This window comes from Pleurodeles waltl, chromosome 5 (assembly GCF_031143425.1).
Source record: "Pleurodeles waltl isolate 20211129_DDA chromosome 5, aPleWal1.hap1.20221129, whole genome shotgun sequence".
Lineage (NCBI taxonomy): Eukaryota > Metazoa > Chordata > Amphibia > Caudata > Salamandridae > Pleurodeles > Pleurodeles waltl.
Genome location: NC_090444.1, coordinates 1,347,679,372 through 1,347,696,823, shown reverse-complemented (window position 1 = coordinate 1,347,696,823; position 17,452 = coordinate 1,347,679,372). Strand labels below are relative to the sequence as shown.

Sequence of the window (17,452 nt, the reverse complement as noted above, 5' to 3'; positions counted from 1 at the left end):
CAGGGTGGTCTGTTATTTTAGTAATAATTTCTTCTCAAGTTAAAAGGGGCATATTTAAGAAAAGTGGTGCTGCATACAGTGCAGCGCCTCTTTTCTTGCGTCCCTTAGTGCCCCTAACGCCACCATGTTTGCGCCATATTTAAAATACAGCACACCATGGCGTTAGTTAGGGGAGTAGCGTCTGAAATTTTTACGCTAGTCCAGCGTTTTGCAGGATTAGCGTAAAAAAATTTACGTTAATCCTGCAAAGCACTTGAGGCCCATTGTAAGCAATGGAAGCCTCCTTTTAACACCCGTCTGAGCAGACGTTAAAAATGCTGAAAAAAATGGTGCAAAAAAATCTCTTAGATTTCCTTGCGCCATTTTTTTGGCCTCCCTAACCAGGGTACGCCCCTTTTGCATTGCATACATTAGAGCTTGAAACACTTCCGCCCTGAATTCCATAAGCAGGTGGCAGAACCAGGTCACATGTAAGAAGTCTGCCGAAGTCATCAAGCACTTATTACAGGCAGTGGGTCTTGCAGGATATTCCTCAGTGAGTTTTTGGGGGGTCAGATATGTTCTTTGCAAATAATAGAACTGGATTCACTTAAATCTGCCACTGAGGGACATCTGAGGACACCTGATTGACTTGCTCATGCTACTTTTCGTCCTACTGTGGTAAGCTCATCTGGACAATCAGCACTCCATGGGTCTTTGGTATGGCTCGTAACGCCACCTCTAACAGTCACTAAGGCCACATACAGCACGTTATTAATTGCCTACTACCTGCCAACTCTAGCAGTTGCTGCACCACTGCATGTTCTTGTGATTTTTCAGGTGACCTGGTCCAAATCCCACAGTCGGTGCATGCAGTAAATATTGTCCCTGTACCACTTCAACCTGCTCCCGAACCTGTGCAAATGAGACAAGTCCATCATTTAAATATAGATTGCTGGCCCGTACACACCCTTCTCTTTGCTATCTGACAAAGGACGTGGCTTTTAGCATGTTATAGAATGGCTTAAGGACCCCTGGAGGGGTGTTTCCCACAAAAAGCAGTCTCTGTAAAACTGTGGCCCTGATTTATACTTTTTGACGCAAAACTGCGTTAGCGCTGGTTTGCGTCAAAACATTTACCGCCTACTAGTGCCATTCCTGAACACCAGCCGGTCCTCATATTTAAGGAATGATGCTAACCGGTCTTAAGGCCCAATTAGCGTCAAAATAAATGATGCTAACCGGGTGGGGGAGACGTAGGGGAAATAAGAGGTTGTGCGTCAAAGAATGGCGCTAGTCAGGTTAGAGTAAAAATAATTACTCTAACCTGATTAGAATAATTTTTTGACGCACAATCCCCATGGACATGACTCCTGGCTTAGTAATGACAGGAGTCATGCCCCCCTGCCCAATGGCCATGACCAGGGGACTTGCGTCCCCTGGGCATGGCTATTGGGCACAGTGCCATGTAGATGGGCCCAAGTTAGGCCCCCCTATGGCCCTTTTAAAATAATGTAAAAGAAAAAACTTACCTGGACTCACCTGGGATGGGTCCCCCCATCCTTAGGTGTCCTCCAGGTGTGGGTGGGTGAGGGTGTCCCTGGGTGCAGGGAAGGGCACCTGTGGGCTGTTTCCATAGCCTCTGACCACTGTAAATGGCCGACAGGTCCCCTAATGCCTGCCCTGACCCAGTCGTTAAATAATGGCGCTAAAGAGGCTTAGCGCCATTATTGAAGGCCCTCCTCTTCCCGTGCATGATTTTTGCACGGGAGGATAAATAAGTCGCAAAGGCCTTAGAGTAATTTTTTGGCCGGGAATGCCTACCTTGCATCTCATTGATGCAAGGTAGTTTTCCGCAGTCAAAAAATGATGTTAAGTCCAATAATTTGACACTAGACGGGTCTAGCATCAAAATATAAATATGGAGTCAAGTTTGTATTGGATTTGCTTAAAAAAAATTATGCAAATCTGGTGCAAATAAAGTATAAATATGCCCCTTTGTTTGAAAGCTCATTAGCCACCTTAATCAATTGCTACAATGGTTTTGACCAATGGAGTAGACCAGTGGGAATGCTAAAAAATGTAACAAAATCAGGAAACCCCCTCATATTGTAATGCTTCTATAGATGTGAACGTTCACTTATTTTTAAGGTACCCACCAACTGAAAAAAAAACATTTTTCCTCAGCTATCCTCATTATCCCATGCTCCTGAGTGATTATTGAATCACTCATTCAATCATTCCTGTCTGTAGTGCTGCTGTACTCACACCAGGGCCTCATTTTATAAACTTGGGGCCTGATTTATGAAAAGTGGCCCTAAATCCACTGTAGTGCCACTTTTCTTGTGCACCTTAGCGGCCCCATGTGCGCGCCGTTTTTAATATCGGGCGCCCCATGGTAGTAGTTAGGGAAATAGCATCCACATTTTTTACCCTAGTTTGGTACTTTGCAGGATTAGCGGAAAAAATGTTGACGCTCTTCCTGCAAAGCCCAGTGAGGCCCATTGTAAACAATGGGGTGCCTCCTTTTAACGTATGCTCTGAGTAGGCGTTAAAAGTGCTGAAACAAATGACTCAAAGAAATCTCCTAGATTTCTTTGCAGCATTTTTTCACCCCCCCCCCACGCGGGGGAATGCCCCCTTTGCATACAATATGCCTGACACAGGCATAATGCAGCGCAAAGGGTTGCAAAGTGGCTCAATGCATGCATTGCGCCTCTTTGTAAATTTGGCGTGGCGATTTTGGCCTCGTTGGGCCACATTGGTGTAAAAAATTACACTATTGTGGCGCAAGGAGGCGCTAGGGGCTCTTAAATCTGCCTCTTATATGTTTAAATAAATATTTTAATGGTTTTATGAAGTTCATAAACAGACAAACAGCAAGCAGTATGGCACAACCCCCATCATGATAGTATGCTAACTAACACAGCAAATGTTTTTGTCGACACACATCAATCAAAAAGCCTGATTCCAACAAGTGAGATAAGGAAGAGCCATACAAGAAAGCCTCTGGATTCCTGGTCCGGAAGAGATTAATCTCTAGCCTATAAACTGGTTCCTGACGAAGTATACAAATCCTGTCATTTATGACAAGGAGCTGGAAAGATTAGTAATAGAGGCGGATGTCCGGTGTGCCCAAAACCCCCATCATATGGTGCTCTTAGACATTTGGCACGTACATCCTATGGCTGATTGCCCGCCTCTAGGAATGTCGGCGTGAATAGAGTAGGGAAGGTGTTTGGATAATTCTGAAGTGAATACAGGAAACGGGGGAGTGCAATCATTTTTAAATGTGCTCCCTTACCCATTATGAATATTGGCAGAGTCACCCATGCTTACAAATCTTTGTAATTTTGCTCATAAGTGGGCAATATTGAGATCTCAGCAATGTTTGGAGTTCCTGGAGACATGTATACACAGATATTTAAAGTGCTTCTGTGCCTGTCCTAGCCCGAAAATAGGGGTGATTTCTGGTACATAGAGCAACTCAGCCCAGTTGATGTGGCAGCTAGATATATCACCGAAAATCTGCAGGATGTCCATAAGACTTGGAGTCGAGGATTCGGGTTGCTTCATAAAAAAGATTAAGTTGTCCGCATATAGTGACACTCGGTCTTTGGGCCCTGACCGCCATCTGAATCCCCACTCCTAAATGTTGCATCACCACTCTGCAAGTGGTTTAACTATTAGGGCAAATATAAGTGGAAAGACGGGTCACTTGTGGCGCATACTGTGCCCTATTGGGAACGAAGATAACAGCACCTCATTAACCCTTACTTGAGCCCATGGATCCTCGGATAGGGTCTGGACATATCTAAAGAACATTGTTTGTGTGATCTGGAACATGAAAGGCGAGAATGCCTTCGCAGAGTCAAACGGATTTAAGGGTGAAGCCCCTCACAACTCATTTGCTTTGGTTAGTGCTACATGTAAACAGGGGATGCAATGGTGGGTGTCTAGATCCAGCACAAAGTCATTTTGGTCTATGTGAAAGAACTTTCACACTTCCCTAACCAACCTATTGGCCTGAATATTTGCAAGGATTTTAGTTTCACCATTGACAAGTGAAATTGGCTATTAGGAGGATCACTCACTTAATTGCTTACCAGGTATGGAGATGACAGCTGTTGTGCCACCAACCAAACCATGCTGCCGCACTCCAGATTACCAGGCCTCTTTGTAAAGAGCCAATAGGTGTGAGGAGACCACTGAGGAGTATTTAAAAAAAAAACTCTATAGGGAACCCATTCGGTCCGGCAGTCTTCCAAGTGTGCATGAAGGAAATTACCTCTTGGAGGTCCATTTCACAAGTCATGTTAACAATCCCTATTGACAATATAATCTGTATGAAGGTTTAAACCCAAGTAACGTATTTACATTTTTGAAGTTGTACATTCTTACAGCATCATTTTCCTTGTTCAGTTATTTTTATCTTCGTCTCAACCATCCCTCTCATTAACAGTTTTTCATTTAAGAAGAAACAGAAATGTTAATTGAACTCTAGTAGTAAGAGGTCTTAATTATGAATCAAATTCCATGTGATTGCAATCCAATCTACTTGTAAAACTGTGTTAATTATTCACCTTGGATAGGTCTTGTGCATCTCCCTGTTCAGACCATCATCAGTTAAACATTTCTCACCTGCTATTTGTAAGTAAACATTTTTCTTATATCTCTAATCCATTGATAAATCTCAAATGTAAACTGTACAAGTTTTGATTTACTCAGCCACAGTCTTACCACAATAGTACTGCCCATGTGGATGCTGTCTTTCTAGTAAAGTGTGATGTCATGCCTAGGCACCTAAATCTGGTCTGAAACTGCCCCAAATACTATGGAATTTGTCCATTTAGTCATTTAGGTGGCATAACATCTGCTCATAGGAGGCTGTTTTATACACCTCCTGCAACCAGGTTTCTACTTCTGGGTTGATTTCAGTTCCTCAAAAGCTCAGATTACAAATGTTTGCCACCTCTAAAGCAGTTTCAACCCACCATTGTCATTGATGTGTAATCTCTGAGTAGGGGGGAATCATGTAAAAGGGTGGTTGGCCTGTCTCTAGTGAACTGTCATTGTCACCCATACTTCCCTCAAATGATATGCTAGGTTTGGACGTTCCCTCAATAAATGCACATTATCACTGTTAAGTAGTTACACTATCAACGTGAAGCTCCAGGGAGTACTCCTGTATCTTTGAGTCTCTAAGAAGACAAGTGTCATCTGTGTAGAATCTTATAGTAGCCTAGCTTCAGATGTGGTTCTTTTAGGGATTTATCGTGGGTTGACATAATTTCCCACCAGTCATTATCAATGTATTTGATTTGCAAGCAATGTGTCCACTAATCATTCAAATGTCTGGATGACTGTACTGAGGACATGTGGTTAGTGGCCATTTTATAATGTTCAGGTCAGGTGTGAGATCTAATTCCACTCATGCTTCCGCAAAGGTTTTCAGTCTGCCTTCCATTACCATTTAATCTAATGTTTGTATTCCTTTTGCTGCAAAGCCATCCAATGGTACTCTATTCCTCCTATTTTTATGATTCTGTTATTCCAAAAGGGGGCACCTACATCGATTCTGCTATTTTTCTATAGCATACTGTGTGCTCTGTGCCAGGCATCTATCATTACCTGTAATACTGGCTTGGTGACTATTAGTCTTTTGTTATCTTCTGTATATAGTAGGTGTGTACTCTCCTTTGTACCTATATAAACCTCTCAATGTTAACACAGATTGATGTATCTAACGCATTGTGTAATCATATAACATATTAGTTATTTTATGTTAGTTGCATTTGTAAACCACATTGTCACCAAGGTGGGTATCCTGGCACTGAAGCAGGTGTAAGACTAGCCTGGCTAAGGGCTGGTGATTAGGTCTATTCGATCAGCCATGTCTTCAACTTCTTGCAAACTCAAGGATGGAAGAGGTGGCTCTAATGTATAGCAGCAGGTAGTTCCAGGCTTTGGGAGCGATGTAGGAGAAAGCCAGACCATTGGCTCTGGCTCCGCCTTTGCATATATGTGAGACACGCATGAGTAGGAGTCCCGCCAAATTGAAGTGTATAGTTGGGTTGTACAAAGAGATATGGTTGTTGAGATAGGCTAGGCCTGTGTTGTGTAGGGTTTGAAAGTGTTTGTGAGGAGTTAGAATTAGGCTCATTTAAAAATTGGGAGCCAGTGGTGCTCTTTTAGGTGTTGCAGAGGTGTATGGGGTGTGGTAGTTTGAGTGTGACTCTGGCTGCCAAGCTCGGAATGGTTTGATGTTGTCCTGTGAGTTCTTTGTTGATTCGAACTACAAGCTGATCACGTAGTCCAGCTTACTTATGGCTAGGGTGTGAATTATGTTTTTTTTAGTGTTGCTTGGAAGCTATTTGAAGATCTTCTTCAGCATCTTCAGGGTATGGAAGCAGGATGCAGTGATGGCGCTGACTTGTGCTGTCATGTTCAGTTTGCTGTTGATGATGATTCTGAGGTTCCTGGCATGAGTTCTGGGTGTGGGTCTGAGTTTGGCCGGCTACCCGTTGGAGTCCACTGGTGAAGTGTTCTTGTGAAAATCACTACATCTGTCTTGTTGGTGTTGTGACAGTTGGGTTTTATCCATTTAGTGAATTTGGTCATGCAGGCGGTGAAACTGTTTCCTGTGTTGGAGGTCTTAACTGAGAAGGAGAGTATGAGTTGTGTGTTATCAGTATAGGAGGGGATGTTGATGTTGTGTGCACAGATGGCTTTTACAAGAGGAATCATGTATATGTTGAAGATGGTGGGGCTGAGAGATGAATCTTGAAGATCTCTGCAGATGAGTTTGTGGGCTTCAGAGGAATAAGGTGTGAGTCTGACAGCTTGTGTTCTATCTTTTAAGGAGCAGATACAGCGGGGAGCGGGTCCTTGGAAGTCAGTTTCATGCAGGCGCCTAATAAGGATGGATGCGAGACAGTGTCATACTGCACAGAGGTCCAGGAGAATGATGGTTGCAATGTCTCCATTGTCAAGGATCACACCAATGTCATCTGTGGGGGTGATGAGTGTTGTTTCTGTACTGTGGTTGGTCCTAAATCCACACTGTCCAGCGATGAGGAGCTGGTGGTTGCTGAGATGGTTGGGTGGCACTGGTTGATTAGTTTCTCTACAACCTTTGCTGGGTATGATATGGGGGAGATGGGTCTGTAGTTAGAAAGCGTGGCTGGGTCAGTGGATGGTTTCTTGAGCAGGGGTGTAGTGGTGGAATGGTTCCAGGTGTACAGGAAAGTGGCTGAGTCAATGAAGGCTTTGAGGAAGGATGTTAGGGTTTTGCTGATTAGCAAGCATCCCTTGATGAAGATGTGGTGGGGGCAAGAGAGAGAGGGTCCCGATCACTGTATCTATCTAATCCGTAGCTAGCCTATCTTCGAATTGAACCTCAACTATCCCTGATCTCTGCTGCCTTGAAAGCTACATCTTATCCCCACCCATTCCCCACTTAACCCAAAAACTACACCTACATCTCATCTACTACTATACCCTGAACACTGCATGCAACTTCTAGCCTCACCTACATATATACGCAAGGAACAATTTATTTCCAAGAGCATGTGCCACTATTCACTAGATAAATATTCCTTATAAAATGCACAGTCTCATATTTCAGTGATCGAGCCCCCTCACTGCCCCACCTTACAGTAACATTTTGAGATTGTACCAACTCTGTTCTTCAGAGTCACTTCACTAAAATTACTTTTCTTTTCATTTTGGCTCTTGCTCTAATGTTCCACACTGAGTTAGGGAACAGAGTGATGTTGGGCAGGCCACAACAGCTGAAACCTCACACAAGAAATGCATCAGTCGATTCTACCTTTTCTCACATTTTTCCCCTGGGTTGTGTAAGGCCCATGTTATTCTTTACATTCCAAATAGAGACCACAACCTGTCCACTATTACTGGACTGTAGATGATGCTCTGCTCTTCCATTTAAAGACCATCACCTGCTTTTCCATCAGTGTCATATTCATTATTATTTTCTAGTTAGCTTTTGATAAACCTCATAGTTCCAAGAATGTTAATCCCAGGATTGTCATTGCTGGATCAAGGAGAATAGGGAAGCTCACAGCCCATTTTTTATGTCTTCAAATGATCTTCCAACAGGTTTATATTACTGGTCGGGTCTAACAAATATGCACTTCATCCCAGGCTTGAATACATTGTCCCTTACACTTTCCTTCTAAGACTTTGTATACTAACTTTGCCTTATTTAGGGCTATATTCCAGTGGCACATGAACTTGGACATCATGGCCCTTCTCTCAACTCTACTGCACAATGTTGGAATATCATCTCACAATTTCTGCCATGTTTTTAATGGAACAGCATTCCATAGGATTTGGTTCACTTCTTCATGTTGGCCAAGTCCCCCCAATCCTACCTCCTAAAAGACCTTGTATATTCTGAAGATCAGACATTTCATTGTGGAATACATACAGAGAGGCTTTTCGAAGGGAGTGAGATCTCTTGTACATACTGAGCCCATCCCAAGACCAAGGCCACCATTTACAGACAGCGTCTCTCAATTTCTCAATTTCTCTAAATGAATATTCAAAGACGACCCAGTGCCATGCAGACTGGAAGTACTGAGTTACATTTGGAAGGGCTATTCCACAAACTGTCTTCTACAATATCAGGACAGCTTTGGTATGTCTAGGTTTCCTATCTGCCTAAATAAAACAACTATTGTTTGGAAGTCATCCATCTCTTTCATTGGGATTATCAGTGGGGTTGTCTGAAGCAGGTATAATAACCAAGATAATAAATAAATTTTTAGTGTGGCTTTTTTGTAGGCTGACAAAAGTCTTGGATTATTTTTGCTGTATAAGTTATTTAGCCTGAGGGCAATAAGACACCTATTTATTTTATCTATGGCCCCTCTAAATAGTAATATCCTAGTAACATGATTCTTCACTTCTTGATCCAGCCCCACACCCAATAGTCTTGATTTGCCTGGATTCACTTTAATCCAGGGGCCAGATGTATCAAAAGATTTTACCCATTCTGTGTCTCTGGGAAAAGGTTTAGTACATATGGCCCAAGACTCCTTGCTATATTTCTGTAGGACTATGAGAGCTACTCTAAGGGAGGATTCTGATGCATTACTTTGAACAAAATATCATCAGTAAAGAGATGCAATGGCCCACCTGCTGGCTTGCAGGGAGACAAGCAGAAGAGGGTGCAGCGTTTGGTGTGGGAATAATTTGTACCTAGGACAGTGCTCCCCCCAACTGCTAACAGTCTGCTGCAGGTAACATATGACAATATGACAGCTTTGGAAGAGCCCTCTACCTCATACAGATTTGCGTCAGTATGCCCCTGGGGTCATTCTTGAGTACGGTGGAAGCATTCCGAGAACAGATAGGTGGGGAGGGAGTGGAGCTTTGGGAGATGGCAGGCGTTCGAAACCTAGGTTAATGGATGGAACCCGTATCCCCTCCGATCAGCTGGTGGACCATACAGGTCTCCCAGAGGGCCACTTTCTGGCCTATGGGAGGCAGGTGTGAGAGATAGTGAGATTATGGGGTCTGGGGGATTTGGAAACTGACCCACACTCGCTGGCCCCAGCAATGCACACAGTAGGCGGTGGCTGTCAGCTGATTACCTGGCAGGCCAGGGTCCTAGCCTACACAGTGAAAAATCCCCTGGAAACTGTCAAACGGGCTAGGGAGGGGGGCCATTGGACCAAAGAATGGGATAGAACAAAGTTGTATCCGTGTAAGGTTTCCCAAAAACGTACTTCCATTACAAGCAACACAACATCTTTCACATGGCATACCTCACGCAAGCTAAGCTTCATAAAATTTATGGCGGGGTTTCATAAGACAGCCTGCACTGCCATGCGACTGTGGTGGATATACTGCACATGTTATGGAGCTGTCTGATGGCCCGCAGCCTTTAGGACAGGGGTCACGACACCCTGGCCAGAATCATAGGTGGCATAAACTTCAACTGCGTGGCTGGCAGCGTGTTAGGCCTTTACAGGCGCCGAAAGGCAAGGGGGGGCACATATGACTTCACTGATCCGGCATTGCTAATGGTGGTAGGTTAATTGCAATGCACTTGAAAGCTGGCATGCTGCCAAGTATAGGGCATTGACAGGCAGTGACACTTGTGTGGGGAAGGGCTGATTCCACAGTGCTCAGGCGAGAAGAGGTGTGCAAGCTACAGAGACGACCCATAGTGGGGGGCTGGGACGATCTGTTAGTTGCCCTCCAGAGATCGCAGGGCAGTCTCATCATGTCAAACTGATTAACCACATGCTGCAACAGCCTGCTCGACTCATTTTGTGAGTGTAGCCCCTCCTTTGCTCTTCTGTCCCTCCCACCATCTTTCCTGTGTGTTGCCAGGGCATGGCGAAGAAACACGTTGCACCATATACGGCTAGTCTAAAAGGGCTGTAGCATGCCACCAGGGATCCTTGGGATAGTCAGCTTCTCACACATACACACTATATGTTTTTCTTTTTGCATCCGTGTCCGAATTGGCTCAGATTTTTGAATTGTTAGAACATGTTCTTCCCAATTGCCATAAATGTGTGTTCATTGTTACGGGCTCTGTGGCATAATACTCATGATGTTGTCATCAAAATGTATGTATGGAATGCTATGGCCACCGTACTCATTATAATAAAATCCAATAAAGATGGTTTTAAAAAAAATAGGGCAAATAGGACGGGAGAGAAAGGGCAGCATTCTGTTGAACCGCAGGCTTTGTAGTTTTCCTCTATCCAAGTTCTTCCATTTGGTCCTAGGTCTCTTAGATCCAGTGTTCGACTGTGAAAACCCCAGTTAACTCTGTTGAATACTTTTCTCTTTAAGACCTTTCTCAATAAGGTGGAAGATACACGTATATATTGGGCTATAACGCCTGCTTGATCTGGGTGGATGAAATAGGACATGTAGGGAGGCAGTCTATTTGCCAATTTTTTTTTTTTTTTTTAATCTTAGCTTTCATATTTTAACAAGGCTATAAGCCTGTTTGAGGCACATAGATTGATGGGGCTGGTAAGGAGTCAGTTTTAGCGGTGCATGGTCTGACCCAATGAGCTGAGTCAAATGGCCAGACGTCCAGTGAGGTCTGATGGAGGAGGCCTACCTGGATCATGAGTAGTATTGAGATGAGGTGAAAGGGGGGAATATCTATTGGTATGATCTGTATGTTTCAGACCTAGTAACTATGTGGCATGCATACCTCCAAGGTTTCTCAGCTGTAAAGCACAGGTATGTACTGTATGTGCCTCAAGTGCACTAAAATGGTAAAGTGTTAATCACCCACATGCCTGGTAAATTCCCTGAAAGTGTTTGACATCCTCCAAATAACTCTCCTGTTTATGCCTCAGGTCAGATCTTGATTCTATGCCAAAGCACTGAATAGGACTGCAGATCTGTATCTGCTATGTTGTTATTCAGGGTCCCCTGGTGCCCCTACACCCTCCCCCCACTGTAATGACTGTGGCAGTGAATTTCCTCAAATTTTACAGAAGTGATGTATGCCCTGCGACCATGGAAGCTACACTCTCTCTCAGCTGCAGCAAAGTCAGCATTGTGCTTGTCACTTCTGCAGGATGTACTGCAGGCGACTGGGACTCCCTTTTAACATTAAACTTCCGAATCTCGCTGTCAGGCCCAAAATCAGCTGTTTGATGGTGATGGGCAATATGTACATTGGCATGAAGGCTTGGAGGTATCTCGGAGGTTGACGTAGGAGTGGCACCCTGTGCAATATATGCAGCAGAGCCAGCTACAGTTTGAATGGAATTTCTAGAGGCTTGAGTAGTGGAGGCTGGTATGGATAAAGTGCTGGTAGATGTATGTGCTGTCCTGCTTGTGAGCCTTTGCTGGGGTTTAGTTACCTGGCTATTTGAGGGCACTTCACTGACTTGTACTGTGGCACCTGGGGGTAAAATAAGGGCACACTTTAATAAATGTATTGCACTAGCAACTTGGAGACATAGACCAACTATGACAAGTGGGTTGTCTGTCCGTAGGGCTTCATCCAATCAGCTTTCACCAAGCCATGCAGAGGTAATACTAGGTTTGAGTGAAGTGTCAGCTATGGCATCTGCCTGCCCTCTACGAAATCAGTGATTTCTGTCCTGACAATATATAGGAGAGAACCTGAATGGGGATTTTACATACAACCTTCCTCAACTTACCATTCCTGAATGACATTTTGCATTTACCACAAAATTACCAACTTCAAGTGGCCTAAAGTGAAACTTGTATTAACAACTGCAAATGTCACTTTTGCCTGAAGCATACTGCAGAGATACTACTACATATGCATTGATGGCATTTCATGGGATCAGCTGGATCCTTAAGACCTCCTACTCCTGCTCTACATCCACTTCCCCCAGTGTGTGTCTGGCTGTTGATGCTACCAACCTGCTAATGTTAAGGCATAAGGTGCGAGTATAGTCTACCACCCCGGCCCCCACTTGAAAGATGTTCACACCTGTTTGTTAAAAGGCGGTCTGTCACATGGCATTTTAGGTCCTGGAACCGCTTTGCCAATCTTCTATAGTATGACAGTGTGTGGGCTTTGGTTAATGGCTTCCACGTGTTCCTTTTGACCTATGAACTTTTTGGGCATGAGTATGGGGGTGAACCTTGGTTTGTCTGTGACTACCTCTTCTGCGAGGACCACTTCACCTTCCTGAGACGTTCAGAAGCCATGGTGCCAGGTCAAGTGGTTTAGGGGTGTGGATGGCTGTTGCAGGCAGCGGATTGAAACTAAATGCAATGGTCAAAGTGGCAGCCAATGATGTACACTGACGGTCTTCCTGGCTCTGGTAAGGGTGGATTTTGTTCGCTGTTTGCGTTACACTGTTTACTGCCCAATGCCCAATCTTATACTGACCTCATTACCTACTCTTATTTGAGAGAAATAATTAACGCACATAGGTGCTCATTCTGACCTCGGCGATAAAAGGCGCCTACCGCCGGTCAGAAATCCTCCATAATCCCGCCGCGGTCGCGGAAACCCGCCACGGTCATTCTGACCCGCAGAAGGCAAACCTCCGAAAATCCGACCGCCACAACAGACCGCCAGACCAGCGGTCGGCGGAAAGGTGGAGGTGACAAAACCTCCACCGTCACGCCAACAGAAATACGCCCATGCCATTACGACCCACGAATCCACGCGGCGGTCATTCAAACGCGGTATTCCATTGGCGGGACACACCGCCGCGGTCAGAATACACACAAACGAACAAAACTCAGCCACATTGGACGATTTGAATCCCACACACCTGATACACATACACACACCACTCCCACACACACAATACAATATAAAACACCCACCCACATCACCCACAAACCCCTACGCTAAAAAATTCGTAAAGAAGGCAAGAGCGAGACACCAGCATCCAAAAAATAACAGCCACAGCCACTCAACACCATCACCCACACACTATCCACACACAAAACAACACACACCACCACACTCAACTCACTTAAATACACATACTCCACCCCACACATCATACACACCACCCCATGGCACCCCAAAGACAACCCCGCTTCACAGACGAAGAACTCAGGGTCATGGTGGAGGAAATCGTTCGGGTAGAGCCCCAGCTGTTCGGCACACAGATACAATACACCAGCATTGCCCGGAGGACGGAGCTATGGCAGAGGATTGTCGACAGGGTGAACGCAGTGGGACAGCACCCCAGAAATCGGGAAGACATCAGGAAGCGATGGAACGACCTCCGGGGGAAGGTGCGTTCCATGGTATCCAGGCACAACATCGCCGTGCAGAAGACTGGCGGAGGACCCCCACCTCAACCCCCACAATTCACATCATGGGAGGAGGAAGTCTTGAACATCCTGCATCCTGACGGCCTCGCAGGAGTCGGCGGAGGAATGGATACTGGTAAGTTGAAGCTTCAATGCTGCTTCCCCCCCACCTGCATGCCAAATCAGACCCCAAACCTCACCCCCATCCTCGAACCCCACCCTCACCCCCACCCCCATCGTCACCCCCACCCTCACCCCCACCACCATCCTCACCCCCACCACCATCCTCACCCCCACCACCATCCTCACCCCCACCCCCAGCACACCTATTCCCCGCCAATGTCTCACCATCACAACCCACACATCCCAAAACCTAGGCCTGCATGCGTCCACTAAGCATGGACACCCATCACCAAAGCATGCCCAATGCATATACACATCCCCCCCACAAGCCACCCTCACCAAAGCCCCCACACACGAATGCCAGCACTTGGGGACACGAGAACCCACAGATACACCCATATGCCACACATTGAAACTATAACCATACCTTTATACCCCTGCAGGACCCGACCGTCAACACACCGCGGCGGAGGGGCCAGAATTATCCACACCCCCCACCCAAGAGGCCGTCAGCGATGACAGCAGCTCTGTCGACCTGGACACCGATGACCAGCCCGGACCATCGGGGACCTCTGGACAGTCGGTTCCCCTCACACAGGCCCAGGCCACTACAGACCCAAACCCCTCTGGGAACACCAGCACAGCTCCCACCCAGCGGGCCCATGCCTCTGTCTCCAGGGCGCGTCAATCTGCGGTGTGTCTACCACTACAGGGCACCCAGGATAACCCACCACCCCAACAACAACAGGGACCTGGGGGCAGTGGTAGTGGGCACACCGGCCAGGGGGCAGAGGCCCAGGGAAACAGGGGAACTCGGAGGGCAGCTGTGCGACAGGGGGGGGAGGAGAGGCCCAGGGAACCCACTCTCCACGAGGTCCTCACCACCATCATGGGAGCATACAACCGCTCCCAGGAGACGATGGCGACGGTACTGGCCCGGTTCCAGGAGATCCAGGTGCTGCAGGAGGAACACTATCGGGGGTACAGGGAGGACATCAGAGCCATCAACACCACCCTGGTTACCATGGTAGGGCTGCTGCAGGACCTCGTCAACAACAGGGCGGACACTGAACAACACCCAAGGGCCCCTGCCACTAGCCTGGACCAAGAACAGGCAACCACCTCCGCCGGCGCTAGTGGACAGGAGGCCCCCGCACAGCAGCAGCCCACCAGACCCCCACCTCCTGCAGGAGAAGAACCACCCCGCAAGAGGGCCCTGAGATCTCGCAAGAAGACAGAGTAGGATGTCAAGACCCCCGCCAGCAATGGATACCACCTGATGTCCTCCCACTGTCCCACATTGTCACCCTGTCCATCCTTGAACTGCCCATGCTCCATCTCTCCACAGGCCTCTGGACAATGCACCTGTGTGACTGTTACTCTGGACTCTGCCATGGACATTCCTTCACCATAGCCCCCACCCACTTGAAACCACCCATCCCATTTTGAGCACTTAAATAAACACCTATTTTGCACCAAAAAATCTGGAGTCTGGCTGTGATTTCAATAGATTGTAATTGACATGACAGTGCAAATATGTCCTTGTACATGGTGAAGTCAACAAACAGCTGCCACAAAGCTGTAGTCCATGGGGAAACGAAGCACAGGACTCGTAGTGGGGACCCCAGACCTGAAATAGGGAGGGAAAAGCCAAAACTCAGTCATCATACACTGGGGCAAATAGACAGGCAGCAGAGATGCAGGAGAGTAGTTAACATTTACTAAATTATCTTTGAAATGTTACCTGTGTCCTATTGGAAGTACTGTGCAATGATTCTGTCCCTGTTGTCTGTTTCAGCCCCGTCGTCTTCCTCCTCGTCACTCTCCTCAGGTTCCACCGCTGCCACAACACCACCGTCTCGACCATCCTCCTGCAGGAAAGGCACCTGGCGACGCAAAGCCAGGTTGTGAAGCATGCAGCAGGCCACGATGATGTGACACACCTTCTTAGGTGAGTACATTAGGGATCCACCTGTCATATGCAGGCACCGAAACCTGGCCTTTAGGAGGCCAAAGGTGCGTTCGATCACCCTCCTAGTACGCCCATGGGCCTCATTGTACCGTTCCTCTGCCCTGGTCCGGGGATTCCTTACTGGGGTCAGTAGCCACGACAGGTTGGGGTACCCAGAGTCCCCCACTAGCCATACACGGTGTCTCTGTAGCTGTTCCATCACGTAAGGGATGCTGCTATTCCTGAGGATGTAGGCGTCATGCACTGACCCTGGGAATTTGGCATTTACATGCGAGATGTACTGGTCAGCCAAACACACCACCTGGATGTTCATTGAATGGTAATTTTTTCTGTTCCTGTACACCTGCTCCCTGTCTCTTGGGGGAACCAAAGCCACATGGGTCCCATCAATGGCACCAATTACGTTGGGAATATGTCCAAGGGCGTAGAAATCACCCTTCACTGTAGCCAATTCGCCCACCTCAGGGAAAATGATGTAGCTCCTCACGGATTTCATCAGGGCAGACAACACTCTGGATAACACCTTCGAAAACATGGGCTGAGACATCCCAGAAGCAATTCCCACGGTTGTCTGAAATGACCCACTTGCCAAGAAATGGAGTACTGACATGACCTGCACCAGAGGGGGAATCCCTGTGGGTTGGCGGATGGGGGACATCAGGTCGGGCTCCAGCTGGGCACACAGTTCATGGATAGTGGCACGGTTAAGACGGTAGGTCAGGATAATGTGGCGTTCTTCCATTGTCGACAGGTCCACCAGCGGTCGGTACACGGGAGGATTCATCCGTCTCCTCGCCCAACCCAGCGGACGGTGCCTAGGAAGGACAACATGGAGCACACAGTCAAGCAACCCACAGGTATGTACTCACAGCTAGCACAGTAAACTATTCTCTATGCAGTGAATGGCGTGTCTGAGTGGCTATGCAAGGCCTAGGCCTGTGTGACGCAGTTGAAATTGAGCCATGTGGGCCCTGGAAATGGCGGCTGCCTGACCTGTGAAGTGTGACAATGGGATGTGAGGTCAATGCGCTGGCGTGGCACACCGCGGCGGGCGGCGGGCCAAGACCGCGGCGCCAAGCCGCATTGGTTAACATTGAAGCCTATGGGTTTCAGGAGCCAATGGCGAAGGGCGCCGGCGGTGGCGGGACGCACCGCCGCGGTACGCACCGCCGCGGAAGTGACCGCCATTTTCTATCTACTAATCCACTTGCGACTTGAACTTTCACAGGAGAGGACCTATACTGCAAGTGTTGCTGTGACCTCGGTCTGGAAGGGACAATGGCTGCTGCACCTGGGGAAAGGGCCCCTGCCTTCACTGGAGAGGAGTTGGAGAAACTTGTGGATGGGGTCCTCCCCCAGTATGCGCTACTCTACGGTCCTCCAGACCAACAAGTGAGTTTAATTCTATCTGGATTTGGGGCCACTGGCTGGCTTGGGGGCATGGCGGGGGGCCTGGCGGGGATGGGGGGCATGTTGGGCCTGGCGGGGGGCCTGGCGGGGGGCCTGGCGGGATGGGGGGCATGTTGGGCCTGGCGGGGGGCATGGCGGGGGGCCTGGCGGGGATGGGGGGCATGTTGGGCCTGGCGGGGGGCATGGCGGGGGGCCTGGCGGGGATGG

General features: G+C 47.5%; 1 protein-coding gene across 1 annotated transcript in view; it reads right to left on the bottom strand.

Moving 5' to 3' along the window:
* The window catches only part of ME1 (malic enzyme 1), a 1,525,515-nt gene that overhangs the window by 144,576 nt on the left and 1,363,487 nt on the right, over positions 1 to 17,452 (bottom strand). The window lies entirely within an intron of this gene.